The sequence below is a fragment of the Marmota monax genome, unplaced genomic scaffold, assembly GCF_021218885.2.
Source record: "Marmota monax isolate L192 unplaced genomic scaffold, Marmota_monax_Labrador192_F-V1.1 WCK01_AAM20220418_F8-fsc01539, whole genome shotgun sequence".
NCBI classification, from domain to species: Eukaryota; Metazoa; Chordata; class Mammalia; order Rodentia; family Sciuridae; genus Marmota; species Marmota monax.
The window spans coordinates 29,271-48,977 of NW_026693432.1; the positions used below are offsets into that span (position 1 = coordinate 29,271).

The following is a 19,707-nucleotide window of genomic DNA, read 5'->3' on the forward strand; positions in this document are numbered from 1 at the left end:
GTTGTGGCCAAAGAATCTGAACATTTGTCAAATCTCATAGAACTGTGGGCTATGAAGATTGACTTTTACTGTATATAAAGATAATATTTTTAACTTAAAATACGCCATGATTTTTAAGTCAGAATATAGATTAATGAGCAATGCTTTTTCTTAAGAGAGGAATAAAATTCACTATCTTTAACACTCTTCATTATCCTTGCACTTCATTTCACCAAAGCAAAGAAAGAAAATTCTTGCCCTCCTATTACAAGAACATCAGTGGATTCAGAATGTTGCCAAAATTCTCTGCCAAAGAGATGGAGGTGGGAAGCAAGAGCTTGTATGCTCCTTGATAAATCTTTGCTGCTACATATGTGGTTACTCTACAAGCAAGGGAATTGCTGTCTTGATAGTCTTCTCAATAGAGATGTCTAACAGGAAGAATCAATGAAGCTACTGGCTGATTAATGAGCATAGAAACACAGAATGCTGCTATCTTTATTAACAGTGAAAAATATAGACTCTAAGAATCAACTGAGCCAAAAAAAAAATTATGTGACTCATTCTCTTTAGCCCCCACTCATTGTTCTTAGGATCCTAGTTAGGTCTGCATGGTGATAAAAAATAAACTTTAATAAATAATCTACAGGTTATTATGTGTATTTTTGTTTGGGTTGGAAGTCTGGTTATTGGATTTAGGGACCAGATTGATTTGATCCTTTAAACACATCTGAAATAGTTCATGGGGCTCTTTGAATCTCACAGTATTTCTTTTCTAAATTTTTCATTATCTACATTACCCTTTATTAGTCTCCCTTCACTCTGTCCAATAGAAGAAAATAAAATGCTTTTACTTAAGGTGTCTATGGCTTTTGCCAATTCTTCCTAAAAATCATCAGTCTTAGTGGAACTGACAAGTCTATCAGTCTTAATCAGCTTGACAGCTATGCCTAAAACTAGTTAGTCAAAAGAAAAAAAAATCATCCAAGTAGACATATAGAAATAATATCCAGCTGTTTCCTTATGATTGATTTTCTGCTCTCAATCCCTGCTGTCCTCCTCCCACACCCCGGCTACAGTGTTGTCGTGACCATGGAAATGGTCTAGACTTAGAAGAATTGATGGAGCAATAATTAAACCATTGACTTTATGTATAAATGTATGTGCAGGTGCATAATGTCTTTGCTCTGCATCAGATCACTCTCTGCTAATTTACACCTCTCCATTTAAACACAAATTCTCTAGAAGCAAATGACAAATGTTATTTGAGTAATTTTCTGAGTGTCTTAAGTGCTTAACTCTAAATTAAGTGTTGATGAGTCAATATGCCTTATTAAAAGTTCAACCATATGCCCTTTTCTGCTTTTTCTGATTTATTGAGGAGAGCCTCACATATATTAAAACTCAAGCTTACAATGAATATTAGTGCTTGGGATGCAGAAGTCAAGGGAGAGAAGGTGTGTAAACCACACTGGAAGCAAAGGTAGGTAGTGACAAACATAGGATAAGAGAAAAGGTCAATCCTTGAGGCCTAGAGAAAAATATAAATGGGGAAACCAAGTGGCCAACCTAGATCTCAGTGTCTTCTACAATTTCACCCTAATGGGAAACTTGTCTACAACTCCTAGGTCTCTCTACTTAGGAAATTGAATGTGAATTTCTGTTCACACTGCGCTTTCTCCAGCCATCTCCTTATCACACACTCACCACCTCCTCCCCTCCTGCCCTATAATCTTGTCCCAGTGCTTTATCAGTTCAATTTCCTGTGCCAGAATTTTACCAGGGGCTCAGATATCAAGCAATCTCTGGTTTTCCTATCCAGCATGTGGTACATTAATGGAGTAGAGTCAAACTTTTCCCTATTAAAGTGAGACATTTCTTTGAGATTCAAGTTTGAATATGTGTTTCTGGGGTGGGGGTGGGGGGTATTGATACTGGAGTCCTAGGACAGAGGCCTGACTCAGAAGATCCAACAAGCCATGTCCAGCCACCACAAAATCCAAAGCAGAAAGGTTATGGTGGAAAGCATGAAAGGAAATTTATTCAGTGTAGCTACACTAGGAAGACAAGGGGACCCATGTCCTTAGCCCTGTCTTCAAGGGGACAGCAATGACTTTGAGAGCCAGGACTGGAGGTTTGTATAGCAGGGAGCTTTTCACAGCAACCAAAAGCAGGTGCTTTGGATCAAGAGTAGTCTATCCATCATTATCTCAGTATTGTTTGAGTGAGGCCTTGCTCCTCTGCCCAATAAGGAAGTTTCTCCAGGGGTAACTTCCACTCACCACAAGGTGTTCATTACCTTGATCAGACCTTGTAGCTGGAAGCCAAGATGCATCCAAAGGAGATAAGGACAAAATGGAGTCAGAGTTGCCAGGTCTGTAGATCTGCTTTTAGCAACCCAATGGACATCTTCAGGCAAACGTGAAGAATCTAAGTCCCTGTTGCAGTGTTGTAATGTTAATACAATACTATACCTCAGCTACTCAATGGTTTGATGTCCTCATCAAGAGATACAAGTATCCTTTATAATAATTTTCCCCCAAATAAAATGGTGGCATACACCTGTAATCCCAGGGGCTTCGGAGGCTGAGAAAGCCAGTTTCAGCAACAGCAAGGATCTAAACATCTCAGTGAGACCCTGTGTCTAAATAAAATACAAAACAGGGCTGGGGTTGTGGCTCAGTGGTCAAGGGCCCCTGAGTTTAATCGCTAGTGCCAGGAAAAAAGTCTTCCAACTTCTGAACAACAACTTATCATCAAACTTTTAAATAAGTACCACAGGTAGAAATTTCAGATTGATATCATCTGCATTGCTTTCTTCATTATTATAAATTTCTGGGCACTTGGGATGAAGCTAAACCTTTTACTAGGTAAACAAGGACAACAAAATATCTACTTTGTTCTGTAAGCCAGGCTCTAGATAAGAGGAAATTAATCATCATCAAGGTGTTCATTACATACAAATTTAGCTGTGATCTATTCTTGGCCATTTCAAAAGGAACTAAGCAGATCTAGTCTCTTCCCTCTAGGCACTTAAAATCAAACAAACTATTTTAATAAATCCACAGAGGTTCAGGAAACACAAATAAGATGTATTCAACAGTCATAAAATAAACTGAATTAAATGAGAGTTGATCTTCTCAAAAGATTGTCCTCAAATCATTTTAAATGGTTACAATGATTCCCTAGTCAACAGCAATAAGCTGTGCTGATGTTATTCACCCCCTAGGCACTTTGCTCATTTCCAAAACTATGGAAGACTTGTACTTGCATCAAGAGCATCTGGACTATCACAGGTCCAATCTCTGTCTTAACTCTGCACCTATGAGGATGATACCGCCGGTTACCCTGACAGTCCTTGTTTCCCTGAATGCTGAAGTATAATACCAGAGAAGCACGCCCAGGCAAGTACAGAGTAGAAAGTAAGAGGCTTTATTTAAAGGATAGTAGAATAGACTTCTCCCAGAGGAAGAAGGGGACCTGAAAGGCAGAATCCCTGGGATGAGGAAGTCCCATCCCTTTTATATCTAAGGTTTTCTTTGTCGCTCTACATTTCTGTCCTTTATCCTATTTCCTTTCATCCTGCATGTGATGGGGGATGCAGGTGGGAAAGCCAAAAGGTGGGAAATAGGTGGGCTGATGGGACAGGGGAGGAGTGACCCAGGCAGGAAGGGCCTAGGGTGAATTAGCAATTCCCTACTTGCTAGTAGTTGCTGCTGTGTTAATAGTTCTTTAGGACAGGCAGTATAGGCGGAGCTTTGGGGACATTAACATTTCCATCTCCCAGATGCAGTTTCTGATTCCCTGGACTCAAATTGGACACCATTTTCTTTATTAGACACAAAATCAGACCTGATTTGCCTAGCTACACTAATTACCCATCTTTAAATCTGGCTTCAAGGAGACTGCGACTCTCATCTGACCCCCTTTTTATTCTCTATTGTTTTTCTGGACTTGAAGCTTTACCTTATACTTTGAAAATAAGGGATTCCTCCTGTTGTGATGTGTGGATTTGGTTGAAGAAGAGGGGGGAAAATCTGGCCTCACATCAATATTTAATTGGGAAAGGGAGTGTTGAGTAGCTAGTCAGTCATAAACAAGCGGGTGGGAGAAGGACAAGGAATAGCTGTGGGTCACTTACTGGGAGGACATCAGACATATATATCAGAGTCCAAAGGTCCCAGAACTGCACAGGGAACCTTATCAAAACAAACAAGCTTCTGCAAAATTGGAGCTGGCATGCCAAACCTGCCCAGCCATAGTTAATTATAGTTAATAATTAACTAGTTAATAATTAGTTAATAATTAGTTAATAATTCCCTCAAAGGAATTATTGTTTCAAGATCATGTCACACCCAGCCCTTGTGACAATGTCATCATGACCCTCACAAAGAAAATTTTCTGTGGGTTCAATCAAGGGGGTAACAAACTGCTTAAGGAGGGATGGGGGAAAGGAGAAGAACAATGGGACTCAAAATTCTTAAAAACCCCAGACTCTGGGGCTGGGGAAATAGCTCAGTTGGTAGACAGCTTACCTCTCATGCATCACACACACCCACAAAAACCCAGACTCTGGAAGGGCCACATCCTCTTACCTGGAGGTGACATTTGCAGTCTCTTTCCTGAATGTGTACACCCTCACTCTTTCTAGTAAACACTGTGTGGGTCTTCTTTGAAATTCTTCCTGCAGGGTTGCAAGCAGTTGTGGCTATAGATCTCCATGGCAGACTCAGCTCCGCAGGTAGGTGGGTCTCCTCTGAAAGGAGGAGACCTTTGTAAGATAAGTTGACACTACATGGAAAGGTGATAAATTATAGTTTCTTAAAGGTAACTGCACTATGGAGTCTGAGACCATTTAACCAATCTATACTTTCCCACGTTAAATTGATTTGTCTATCTTGAATTGTGAGTAAAACTTTTATCATGAATATTTAGAAACATCACACATTGGTTATTTGGAACATATCAGATCACTGATTTATGCAGCTCTTCCAAATGTTAACATATTTCATTACATAATTTTAAAAACTTACATTAGGTTAATATCTCTAGTAATCTTTCAGAAAAGTCTTTATGTGTTGAGATGCTGTCAGACTCAGGTTCATGGATACAAATTTTCTCAAATTCTCATTTTCACTCAAAATCTCTTATCCTTGGCAATGTTTCCAACTTCAGCATGCTATGGTTGGTTTGCAATGGCTTGTGAGCCCTGAAGATCTGTTCTCCACTCTGTACTTACTGCTTTGAAATCAGCCATTCTGGAAGTATTTATTATTACAGAAATTGGCTACAAATCTTCAAATCAAAACTTTTTTTAAAGCCTAGAGGGATAATTGTTAAACATTTACAGTGAAACATTGTTTTCCTTGAAATTACAAACTTATATTTTGTTGAAGAGAACTTTTCTGTCAAAAGCTCTAAGTTTGAATAACTATAGTTTGGAAGCTGTTCTTTTTGGGAGGGCAGGAAGGTGTTCCAAAAGAGAGCAGTTAATTCATCTTACAATTCAAGCTACTGAATAAGTATTTCTCTGTGAGATAGCCAATGTACTCTTTATCATGCAGTATGCTTTATGCATATTTTCCTTCTTGAAACAGAATAAGAAAAAAAGATATGTATTCCAGTCTCAAACTATGCCAAAGTTCATAGTTCTACTGCTTCATCCAAACATATGTAAAGAACCAGCAATTTTACCCACCATTTCACATTTATCAGTGTAAATGTGGATAGGGCAGAAATACAAAAAACATCTTAGCATTTTTATGAAAATCGATTTTATGAATTTTATGAAAGTATCTCAGAATTCTCAGGATTCTAGTATCTCTATTTTAAGGATTACTGTTTTAGAAAAAACAAACACCTACAAAATACTAGAATATACTCTTCCTTAAAATGGCTAAAGAAGGGCTGGGAGTGCAGCTCACCGGGAAAGCACTTTACCACTTGCAGAATGTAAGTGAGACTCAAATTTTATCCCCAGCACCACCAAAAAGGGGGAAAAAAGTCCAAAGAAAATATCACCTAAAGAAACATGTTACCATTAGGAGAATGTGAGATGCAAGAAGGAATAATGAAAAAGTAAAAAAAAGCATATTCTAAATGAAAATAAATAACAAAATAATAAATTAGAAGTAATAAAATGAATATATTGAAGAATTAAACAAGCAAGAAGGAACTAAAAGAGCAAACCAGAAAAACTTCTAACTCAGGACAGAGACAATTTACAATTAAGATATTTAAAATTCTTAGTTTTGGAAGAGAAACAGGATATTAGCTTTGAATTATGATTAATCTAATACGAGTGCTAAAATTTTCTAGAGAACCACTAAAATATTATATAATATGCATACCTTACATGATATTATGTCATAGGAAGAAGAAAATATTTTTAAAAAGAGAATAAAGGGTAAAGAGAACTTGTAAAGATCCAAACAATGTCCCCTAATATGTACGTAATTAAAATGAACAAAAGTTAATTTATCTTGTTAAAAGGGGAAGACTGAGTTTTTCCAACTTTGTGACAGAAAAAAAACAACCTCCCCTTTGAGAGTAATTCCAGATGTAGTAAAAATGAATAAGAACTGTCTGAGCCCATCAAAGAGCTGCATAAGCATCCAGAGCTGAAGAAGTGTAGGTTCCTGAGAGAATCAAAATCCACTGAAATGACAAGAAATTCCTTGCCCCTTTTCTTAAAGTATTTGCTAGTAAGTAATTGCTACCAACTTAGAAATCTAGAGGAAAGCTGCGGCACTGATCCTTCCACATTTTTACAAGACTGGGGAAGCAAATGTTAGAGTTCATGGTTACTCAGAAAGCAAAACTTTAGGAGCCAAGATCCACAGAGAATAAGCAGGACAATGCACATTTTTTTTTCTCTTCTGTAGTTGCATTCACTAAATTCTATGCTGGGTAGGATAAGAGAGCCAAATGCTAAAAAAAAAAAAAAATAGTTTCTTGTGGAACTCTACATCTGGGCACCTGTTTTCTTGAACATGTTAATCACAATTATTTTAAAGTTTATATATGAAGCTTCAAAAGTTCACTCATAGCTGTTTCTATTAACTATGTTTTTGCTGATCTGATTCTGTTGATCTGATTTCTTATTTTTGTTATGTGGCTGGTCTCAGACATTTATATATGAAAACTAAAAGCTGTGTGTGTAATACCAGAGATAATCTGCTCATTGCCATCTTCTCCCCAGGGGATTTGATTTTCTTCTATCAGGCATTTAGAATAGGGCCACACCTTACTTATCTGACATAACATTTGCATATTACTGAAAAAAATAATCAATGAATACATAATTACAAAGTTAAATATACCTAATGTCATATCTTTAAAATATGTCAAATAAACTGGTATGGTGGTGCAGGCCTGTAAGTGGGCTGAGACAGAAGGAACTCGAGTTCAAAGCCAGCCTCAGCAACAGCGAGGTGCTAAGCAACTCAGTGAGACCTTGTCTCTAAATAAAATACAAAATAGGGCTGGGGATGTGGTTCAGGGGTTGAGTACCCCCCAGTATCCAAAAAAAGAAAAAAATTCAAGCAAAACATAAACTAGGAATATAAATAATTCTGCAATTTAACATATTTCTCTCAGTAATTTATGGATCAAGAAGATAATCTCCAGTAAGCATATATATTAAACAATGGAACTAATAATTTGAACTGATTAAATTCATAAACACTATACCAATAATTAAATTATAGACATCTTATTTTTTTTAAATTTATGTACTGGGGATTGAACTCAGGGGTGTTTAACCACTGAACCACATCCCCAGTCCTTTTTATTGTTTATTTTGAGACATGGTTTTGCTAAGCTAATTAGGCCCTTGCTACGTTATTGAGATTGGCCTCAAACTTGCAATTCCCTTGTCTCAGCCTCCCAAGTCACTGAGCTTATATGTATGTGCCACCATGCCTGGCTAAATTATGGACATTTTAAAATACACCTAGAAAGTTTAATGTAATCGGCTAGGCATGTGTCCATTAACCAGTTTCAATAAGAATTCAACAAACTTGGATAAAGATCAGTAACAAAATGTTTCTTTAACAAGCACATGTATTTGGATATGTAAACAGTTATAAAAATTTATAGATGAAAATTATTTAACAGATTAGAAAACATTCAGAGCCAAATAATGAGGGAAATAGAATGTCTCAAAATTCATGGAATGTATCCAAGAAATATGAGGAAACTGTATATGATTTTAATGTCCATGGTTTTCTAAAAAATAAGTGAATAAATTAATCTTCCATATTAAGCTAGGGAATATTTACAGAATAAATCTAATGAAAGCAGAAAGAAGAAATATAAAAGAACCAAGTAACCACTACATACCTGTTAGAATACCAAATACTGAGAAGGCTGACAATGCCAAGTGCAGGTAAGGAGGTGGAGCCACAGGAACTCTCATTCATTGAAAGGTGCTAGAAGTGCTAGAGAGCTCAAGAGTACAAGAAAAGGTATGAATGGAAGAAAAGAAAGCAAAAGCAAAACCAATATCTGAGTTATCCACATAGAAAACCCTAAAACATGTGTAGACAAACTAATGTAGACATTGTAGACAATGAAAATTAGTAAGAGTTCAGCAGCAGCAGTAGATACATGATGAACATGCAAAACTCTCAGGCATGGATGGTAGCACATGTCTATAATTCCAGAGGCTCAAGCAGGAGGATCACAAGTTCAAAGCCAACCTTAGCAACTTAGTGAGGCACTAAGCAACTAAACGAAACCCTGTTTCTAAATAAAATATAAAAACAGGGCTGGGGATGTGGCTCAGGAGTTAAGCACCTCTGGGTTCAACTCCTGATACCAAAAAAAAAAATCGACTGAATTTCTACACACCAATGACAAAGAATTAGAAAATGTGATGAAAAGACATCACATTCAATAGCAACAAAGGTTATTGGGTATCTAAAGAAAATAGGAATAAGCCTAAAAATAGATTTTGTTTTTCTTCATTTTCTCTTTCCACGTTTTTATTGTTGCATTATAGTTGTACTAATGATGGGATTTGTTGTAACATATTTTAAATGCATAAAATATAACAATATAATTTGGCAATATCACTTGCCAGCCCTTCCTCCTCTCCTTCCTACTATCCCTGGTATGTTTCCTCTTCGATTTTCATGTGATTCTCATCCCTCCATCTTTCTTAAAAAGAGATCATAAAACACTCTTGAAAGACATTTTAAAAGACCTAACTGAAAGAATAACCAGCATAGAGATGAAGTTGACCAAAGATGAGGCTGGAAATGTAATTTTAGGCCTAGATCATGATAGGCCTTTGGGGTCCAATGGTGGGTATAAATAATCCTGAAAACATTAAATTAGAGAGGTTGAAGTAGGAGACAAATATGATCTGGCAGGGTTATAGTGAACAGATTGAAGAGGAGCAACATTCCAGATGAGGAAACAAACTAGGAGGCCATTTGAGTTGTCCTGGTGAGATTGCCTTGAACTTGAACTTGAAAGTGACTTGAACTAGGGTGGGTGCCAAAAAGGTCTTTTGTGTCTGGTTCCTGCCTAACTTTCCAGCTTCATCCTTTGTCAATCCCATCTTTATTTATTCTGTGCTCTAGTATTATTTCAATTCAAGGGTCCCTATGTGTTTTCTCATGCCCCAGAAGTATTGTGAAGCTCTGCTTGTTGGGACTCTCTCCAGACTCCCTATGCATGATTATTGACCTAGATAATAGTTATCGTTCAGGTCTAAGCTTGGCTATTACATCTAATTTGAAACTTTTACCATCTCTCAAAGCTGAGGCAGTTTGTTCCCATCCTATTCTTTTTTCATACTTTTATTGCAGTGCCCAAAATGAAATATTGAAATGCTTTATTTCTCTGCTTCCCTTACTGACTGAAAATGCCTCCAAGTCAGAAAGCTCAGTCTCATGCACCATTACATTGCTGGCACCTAACACACACTTGGGATTCAAAAAGTTACTGATGGGCGGGTGCCGCAGTCTGGCTGGGCACAAAATCAGGAGCCACTCACACCTTGTAGATTCAAACAGCAACTCCTTATTCCCAAACTCACACCAGCACTCTACACACATCTGGGGGAATTCACGTTCTCGGCCCAATTCACGTTCTGGGCGAAATCCCAAATACTCTCTCAATCCCACGAGAACTCAACGGAGAACTCAATGGGAACTCAAGGAGCAGGTGCGCCTGAGGCAGCAGGATACACCCTATTCCCAGCAGGGTACACCTTAAACCTGGAACCACCCTCAACCCGGATTGTCCTAAATCGGGAACGCCCTAAACCTGATCCAACCTAAACCCGGATCCGCCCTGGTCCTTGAGCAAGGTCACTTTACATGCAATGACACTGCGAATGACCTGGGTCATGCCATGCATCATTCTTACTTAGCAATGGCCCTCAGCAGGTGGGGTTGTAGCTCAGTGATGGAGCATTTGCCTGGCATGCGGAAGGCCCTGGAATGATCCCTATAAGAAAGAAACAAAGAAAAAAGAAGGAAAGAAAGAAGAGAAAGAAGGGAGAGGAAGACAGATCTATTGGTGAAAGAGAGAAAAAAGAATGAAAGGAAGGAAAAGTAAATATTTTCATCCATTGTTTGATATTTCAAGATCTTTTTCAGATCCCACAAAGAAGATTGGTGGTCATTTGTTTGGTACCATAGGAAAGCGTAATCCTGTCTGGAAAATGTAGCTCCAGTGGGATTTCTACCTGTACAATCTTAACCCTGAGTAGAGGAAGTGGTAGATTTTGACCTGAGTGAATATATGAAGTAGGAGTTGGCAAACTATGGCCTGTAGTTCATACCTGGACTACTGTTTTGTAAATAAAGTTATATTAGAACACAATCATGTTTAATCATTCTGATGTAAACCACATGGCCCATAATGTCTGAAATATTTGCTATCTGCCCTTTTACCAAAAAATACCATGATGCCTCCTGGTGTGAAGAGCCAGAGCACACATCCTCAGCTGGAAGTTTCACAACAAAGACTGCCTCCTGCTGGACATGGTGGCTCATGCCTGTAATCCCAGCAACTTGGAAGGGCAAGGCAAAAGGATGAGAGTTCAAAGCCAACTGGGGGGGGGGGGGGACCGCCCCCTGCTAGCAGAATCACACCAGATCCTCTGCTCTCTTTCAAGTTCAATCCTTGGTGAAGCAGATTGGTTGATGCAACAGGACAAGGCACACTAAAATGTTCAATTTGACAACTAGCTCGCTCACCTGGCATGCACGGGGCGCTAGGTTCGATCCTGAGCACCACATAAAAATAAAATAAAGAGGTTGTGTCCACCAAAAACTGAAAAATAAATATTAAAAAAAATTCTCTCTCTTTAAAAACAAAAACAAAAAAACCTCTCTACTGACATAAAGTGTCAGACTTAGATAGTCATATTCCTAGCCCAGAGTTTCCTCCTGCCATTTTAAAATAAAACTTTGATTTATGAAAGACATAAGGCTGGTAGTCCTAGAGGTTACTTTATTTTTATTTTAGGAAAATGGTGGATTTCACCAGGCTATAGAGCTCTTCTCAGCGAAAATGAAAATTAAAACCACGGTGAGATATTACTTCATACTTATGAGAAAGACTCCTATCAAAAAGACAAAAGATAGAACCTGGGCACGCAGTTGGTGGGAAAGTTAATACAGCCCTTATGGAAAATAGTATGACAGTTACTCAGAAAATTAAAAGTACAAAATCCATATGATCCAGCTGTCCCACTACTGGGAATATATCCAAAGGAAATAGAATCCACATGTCAAGGAGACATCTGTGTTTTCATAGTACAGCATTATTCACAGTAGCCAAGGTATGAAAGAACTTTTAACTTTCAAGGCCATGGCATGTTTCAAGGAAGGTGTTGTTGTACAGAGAGTTCCTTACAAGATTTTGATTCCATACAAATAAAAGAACACTTCAGGAATTCACTGATGTTTTGTGGCTAAAAGTTATCATCTGCAAGAATTCAAATAGAAATCTAGTAATATAATTCTAAAATTGGAAAAATCACACTTAATACCCATTTATCAAAAATTGGAAAGGGATGAATTTGGAAATATCATACTGATCAGTTTTAGTTGGATGCTTCGAAAAATATAATCAGACTATCAATTATTCATCTTGAATTCCATAAAAATGACTCCTTGGGAGAAAATTAACATTTTTTGTGGCAAGTTACTTCTTTAGCTGTTTTTCTAGAGCTGAAAAAATTAGGACTTTCTGTATTTCAAGCAAAATATTGATACATTTGTTTTTTATTAAACAGTGTTTACTTCATTTATACATGTATCTTTTCATATGCCTACTAAAAATTATTATTATTAGAACTTCTAGTATGTATATCAAAATACGTGTATCCTTATTTTATCTGAGAAGTCCAGATGAAAATCCTAGTGCTTATACATCATGTTTACTTCCATAAATTATTTAATCTTTGGAATTTGATTTCCCATCTACAAAATGGAGTTGGTCATAGTACTTATGGAGTAATTGTGAGGACTAAGTGGGATAACAAACATAAAGCATTAGTACTTTGTCTGGCATATCGTAAATGCTCAAAAATGTTAGTGGTTATTCTTATGCTGCTTGCACTAGGGAAGATAACTATAAAGTTTGAGCACACATAGAAGCTCCTTGGTGAAATCAGTGGTTTCTCCTAAATGTTCGGGTTTGGGGTTTTTGTGTTTTGCATTTGGGTTTCTGTTGTTTTATTTTCCTGTCTTGAATAATTTTTGAGTTTCTTGTTTATTGTGTCCATCTACAATATATATATATATATAAATTAATTAAAAAATGTATAAAACTAGCTCTTCTTAAGAACATCTCTAGCAATTAGAGAAATGCAAATTAAAACTACACTGAGTTTCATCTCACTCCAGTCAGAATAGAAATTATCAAGAATATAAGTAATGGGGCTGGGGTTGTGGCTCAGTGGTAGAGTGCTTGCCTAACATGTGTGTGGCACTGGGTTTGATCCCCAGCACTACATAAAAATAAACAGATAAAATGTATTGTGTCCATCTACAACTAAAAAACATTTTTTAAATAATATAAGTAACAATAAATATTGATGAGGAAGTGAGTAAAAGGTACACTCATACTTTGCTGGTGGGACTGCAAATTGGTGCAACCATTCTGGAAAGCAGTATGGTGATTCCTCAAAAAAAAAAAACAAAAAAAAAAAAAAAAACTAGGATTATAACCGACCATTTGACTCAACTATCTTACTCCTTGGTATATATCCAAAGGATTTAAATTCAGCATACTACAGTGATGCAGCCACATCAATGTTCATACCAGCTCAATTCAGGATAGCTAAGCTATGAAACCAAACTAAGTGCACTTCAACAAATGAATGGATAAAGAAAATGTGGTATATATACAATGGAATATTATTCAGCCATTAGGAAGAATGACTTTATGACATTTGCCAGTAAAAGGACAGATGGAAGACTAACATGCTAAGTAAAGTAAGCCAGTCCCCAACAGCCAAAGGTCAAATGTTTTCACTGATATGTGGATGCTAACCCATAATAAGGCAGAAGAGCCAGGAGAAGAGATATTCAGTAGATCTGATAAAGGGGAATGAAGGGAATAGATGGTGGATAGGAAAGGAAAGACAGTGGAATGAATTCCAAGTAATTTTTCTATGTACATATATGAATACATCATAGTGCATGTAGCATAATAATAACCACTAACATTTTTTGAGCATTTACAATATGCAAGACAAAGTAACAATGCTTTATGTTTGTTATCCCACTTAGTCCTCACAATTACCCTATAAGTACTATGACCAACTCCATTTTGTAGATGGGAAACCAAATTTTTATTTATTAATCTTTTATGTGGAGCTGAGGATCGAACCCAGTGCCTCACACATGCTAGTGCTCTACCACTGAGCCACCACCCCAGTCCCAAAGTTTTATCCATATTTTAATAGACTGAAATTGGGACCATATTTGTCAACAACTTTCCATAGACATGGAAAACCTAACACACCATGTCACTCTCCTACTCCAGGAAAACCACCATTAATCATTGACAACATTTCTTCTCCATCCAAGTTCTAATACAAGCTCAGAATCCTCAATATATCATTCATGGATGACAAGAGCAAGAGATGGAAGACAACACCTGAGCTGAAATCTAGTTTGTATGAGCAAATAAATGCAAAATTAAAGAATAAAGAAATAATGATGATTAAAATGGATATTTAAAAAATAAAAATAACAGAAATAACAGATGAAAGCAAAATCTGGATCTTTAAAGAATATAAAGTTTAAAACTTCTAGAAATACTGATGAGGAAAAAATGGAGAAGGCAATTACTAAATCATTAATGAGCAAGTTATATCACTGCATGTTCTATAGAAATTAAATGGCTGAGGAAACGGTAAAAACTTATTTATGTTATTATATTCACTAACTTAAAAGAAACACGAAAATGCCATGAGGGACACCAACAACCAAACCTCACTCACAAGAAATAGGTACGTAACATAGCCCAATATTTATTTATAAAAGAGGTTGAATTTGTAGTTTCAAGCATTTTTACAAATGACACTCTAGGCCCAGATGAATTACTAGTGAATTCTAACAGACACTTAAGGAGCACATAATATTTATTTTACTTATATAAATTCAAAGGCCAAGAATATCTTCCTACTCTAAAAGGCCTCATTTATTTAAAAAAAAAAAAAAACAGACAAAGACTTTCAAATTTCAAAAAGAATACTATAAACGAATAACCTCAATGAACATAGATGTTAAATACAAAGATTTAATAAAGTTGTATTGTGCAATATATGAAAACAATAATATATGGGACCATGTGTCATTTATCTCAGTAATACAATTTTGGCTAAAAATCAATTATAAAAAATATGTCACTCTGGTAAGAAATAGCAACAATGGGGGAGACTATGCATGCAGAAAATCTCTGAACTTCTTGTCAATGTTGATGTAAGCCTAAAACTTCTCTAAAAACTAGTGTTGGAAAAAAGTGATGATACATCAGACAAAGTATCATCTCAAGCATGAAAAGTTGGTTTAACATTCAAAAATTTGTCTATGTAACTCATCATATTAACTAACTTAAAAATAAAAATCATAAATCATTTTAATGGACAATATCTACCTCGTATAACTAATAAAAATGTCCATGGGTCTGGAAATAGAAGGGAACTTCTCCAACCAATAAGGAGCATGTAAGAAAAATCTACAGCTAACAACCTGATTGGGGTGTAGGAATAAATGCTTTTGTCTCAAGATCAGGATGCTTGTACTGAATACTTCATTCCACAATGTCCTGGAGATCCTAGCCAGTATAATAATCAGGAAATAGAACTATAGAGGAGTCAGAAAAAAAAAACAGGAAAAAACAAGACAGTAATTATTCACAGATGACATGATTATCTATGTTGAAAACTCAGCAAGGGCAAGGAGACAGTAAAACCCTAAGTTCCCTTCTTACTCTTATCTTAGTCTTTGATTAATGGTTCCTTACAAAATTGCAATATATATTAAAACCACTTTATAAATTTTTATCATAAGGAAAATATAGCATTTCCTCTTTTTCCGTGTTCCAAGAATCCCCAGTGGGAAGTAATTTTGACTTTTCTAGAGGAGAGCAGCCACAAAAAAAGCTAAGAACACCAAACCCAAGTATCCCGGAGGCAGATATTGCTTCTGGGTGACTGACTTAAAGATCAGACGCTGATAAACTCAACTGGTTATTGAGTATTTGAGGGAACACTCTGTCCCAGGCATCCCTGTGCTTTGTGGAATCCACTAGCTTATAAAAAATGAGCCATCAGACTGCTACAGCATTACCTACTCATAACTCAAAGTATCCACCATTCCAGAGAGAGCCTGACATGATTGGAACAACGGCATCCAACAATCACTGGGCAAGTCATTCTGAGTGTCCTGTCTGCTTTGATTATGTTACTACCCACTCTTCAATGTCAGAGTGGCCATTGTTTGTAGCAAGTGTCACCCAAAGCTCAGGTGGTGTCCAACTCACTGGGATTCATTTGCAACTTGGGTCTGGAGAAAGAGGTTGGTTGGGTACTTTTCCCTTGCAAATATGCCTATTCTGGATATGAAATAACTCTTCCACATACAATAAAAGCAGACCCCAAAGAGTTTGGTGAGCTCAGGACTTATTCTTGTCCATGTCCTAGGGCTTCCTATAAATGACAAGGCTCTTGGATGCTTTAATGCCCCATCTGATTCATCAGCACAAGTCCATTACAACCCTACAGGGAGAGGATGTAGTTTTCCTTGCTACAGATAGTAATCTTCCTGGTGTTATTAACAGGGCGATGATGCGGTCCTGTTTTGGCTTCACTTTATATTTGTCTTGGAGAAACTGGAAAAATATGATGGTCACAAGAAGTTCTTCCCAACTAGGAACATGAAAGCAAGCCAAAATTTTTGCTTGTCAACTTGAGCTAAATGGTCATAGGCAATTACTGACTTGGGAAATGATTTCTTGATCTATTCATGAGGGAATTGCAACAGCCATTATGAATGGTGACTGTGATGTCAGGAGGAAGAGAGAAGGCTGGGAGGATAGGGAGTTGGGCCCCTGGATAACTTTCTGAGCAGTAGAGCACAAACAGCAGCTGCAGATACCTGCCGAGAAACTTACACAAAGGCTATTTTAAATCAGGACCTACGTGACTGGGGTCCATGCTTCTCCAAGGAAGGAAAAATGCCTGATATTTTGACTGGACTAAAGGCTGAATGAACACCTCATGGACACTGAATGCCTTACCCAGGATTGGGCAGGGCACTGGCTTAATTAAACCTATAGATCTATATAAACCCCTAGACAATAGCCACTCTTGGTATACCTCTCTTGGCACCCCTCCCTTTTTGGGAGTTCTACTTTCTTATTACTTTAATAAATCCTGTTGCTTTGCTCTCACTCTTGTGTCTTTATTCTTCAAATTGATGAGATAAAGAACCCAACCCCACTCTGTCCACTCTCCATGCTACAACTGCCTAGTCTTTGACACCAGCATTGCATGGCTTTTTTTTTTTTTTTTTTTTTTTTTGCAGAAAATGGAAATTCAGGCATCAGTGTAACTATTTCCATGTGTTCAAACAGCAAAAAGTTAAGAAAAAGTTAAGACAAATCAGATCTTTTTAGACTGCTGTTGACTGAGAATGACGACAACTGCCGAAAGCAAGATTGTGGGTATAGGGATTACCATATGAACACTCAAACTTTATTCTATTTCCCCAGAGCTGCTACCTTGAGATCCCTATGAAGATGTGGCTGTTTTTTCTCTGAGTTCTGCCAATGACATGGACAACAGGGGTAAGTGGCATCTAACTCCCATTCATCTGTGTTGTCTCCAAGATTAGAATTTACAGATATCTTCTTGGACTCTGGGTACTGTGCCTGCTGGAAAGGTTGACTCTGCCCATTAATAATTTTGCCAGCACAAAATCACTTTAATCTTCCCATGGACTAAACTTCTACATGTCTCCCAGCAGACCAATTTGTCTTAGCTGATAGAAAGGTAGAAGGGTTGGATGTAAAAGCAAGGACTGAAGGCAAGGTATTCTGATCCTCCTCAAGGGCACTTTAATCTGTGACCTTGGACAAGTTCATTAATTTAGCCTAATGAACTTTATCTGTTCAGTTAAAAAATCTGAACTCACAATCTGCTTAGAATATGATCTCTCATGTTTCTGGATCCTAATTATTTACTGTTACTTAAAAATAACTCATAGGAATCAAATTATGTTATATGCATGTATAAATATGCCACAGTAAAACCCAGTGTTCTGTATAATGAATATACACCAATAAAAAATTTTAAACTGATAGGAGGCTAAATTGGAATACACTGAATCATTATGTAAAACTTCACACAGTGAGTGAAAAGTTGCCTAGTGGCCATTGTTGGGTGACTGATGTGTGCCACGGAAACGGAATACAAAAATCAGAACTCACAGGCTTCTTAGAATCTGATCTCTCATGCTTCTGGATTCTAATTATTTTCAACTGGAAAAGGCTCTTATGTTTTAAAGACAGCAAGTATTCCTGAATTGACAGAAGATACAATAGATTGATAGGAACAAAGCGCAGTGGCTGAAGAGATCATATAATCAAAAAAAAAAAAAAAAAAAAACATGAAAGACCAGTTGCTCTTAGTTCCTGGAGTCAGAGTACGATGAAAGCAGGGGACCCTTGTTTGCTTTTTCCTTTCCCATGGGCTCTGTTCAGAATGCTTTCTCACCAGTGTTCCCCATTGAAAGCTGGAGTGAGATTGTGTGAGAGGTACCTATTCTGAAATAAATCATTTGTGGGTGAGCTCAGAACTGAGCAAGCACTAGAACTCTGGGCCAATGAGAGATCCCTTTTCTGCAGTCTTTGACACACATAATGAAATAGAGCCAAAGCTACTGCTGCCAGTTTCACAAAGTACTCACTTTGACAAGAAAATCTGATGACCGCCAGCCTTCATGCCGGGGAGTCAAACATTTTGCACCAATATTTATCACATTTACTTATTTTTTTTTCCCAGGAAAATGAATCACTTCCCTCGGAGAATTGAGCAGCTCCTTCCTATTGAGGCTGCAGACTAAATGCTGACCACCAGCAAGGGCTCTTTTTCCCTCTAGGACTCCTCGGGAACGTGTTATTTACTTTCCTCACAATGGCTGCCCATGGTTGATCAGGCAACACTGTTGTTGCATTCAGATATGTCCTTGGGACTGTAATCTGCACTCTTTGATCCTGTGTGGTTCACATTTGTGGTCCTTGATTGAATTCATATCAGGTTCCTCCCCTTTTAGGCTACTGATTTTAGATGTGAACAATAAAATCACCTTGACTATAGATGTAAAGCCATACTTCCCATTTCCATCTGTAGCACCTTAGAACAATTCTGCCATGGTTCCGAATGCCCTAGAGCACTGTCCGTATAACTTAAAAACATTGTAAAGGGAAATGTGAGCCCTCTGTTTTTATGTATGTTTTATCAATGCTTTGGCTTCCCCTACATCCCACAAAATCTTGTTGCTAGGATGCTTCTTTTGCCTTTAATTTCACTGGTCAGGTAGGGGGAAAAATCATACATATTTTTTCTTTCATCTTTCTAGTTTCTTAGTTAAGATCATGTTAAACATAAATTTTTGTAACCTTTAAGCTTTTTAATCAAATACACAACTAAGTCTTCTTCCTCTCTGTTGCTGAGTTTCAATTAGTTCCCTCCTTATGCAAATATGGTTACTTGATCACTATCAATACTATACATGTTGAATACAGTAATGAGAGAAACTCACACTCATAGGTTAAATGTATAGATAATCAGCAAGTTACTTAGATCTGAAATTTTTTAATACAATATGAAAACTAAATTGCAGAACGGTTGTGACAACAAAACAAAATATAGTTAAATATTTTATTACAGTACGTGGGATAGGGTAAAGTCCTTACAAACAGCAACTCTGATTATTATTAGTAGTAGTAGTGCATTATTAAAATAATCGTTTCCTTAGGGCCCTTTTTAAGATAAATGAATGAAATGAATCCTGTGTGAGACAAAAATGTGCCCTTTTCAAGTCTTCAGAGAATAATTATGATTTGGTATGATAAAATTTCTTGAAGTTGGGAATTTCTGTAACTACAAATACCATTGCCTTTGATTCCAGTAAAATTCAGACATTTTCTTCAAGTTGCTTGGTGTGATGGACCTAAGGTCCTGCATAT

General features: G+C 37.1%; 1 pseudogene; it reads left to right on the forward strand.

Moving 5' to 3' along the window:
• The first annotated feature begins 15,778 nt into the window (after positions 1 to 15,778).
• Positions 15,779 to 17,113, forward strand: LOC124101476 (E3 ubiquitin-protein ligase SIAH1-like; annotated as a pseudogene).
• The last annotated feature ends 2,594 nt before the right edge of the window (positions 17,114 to 19,707 follow it).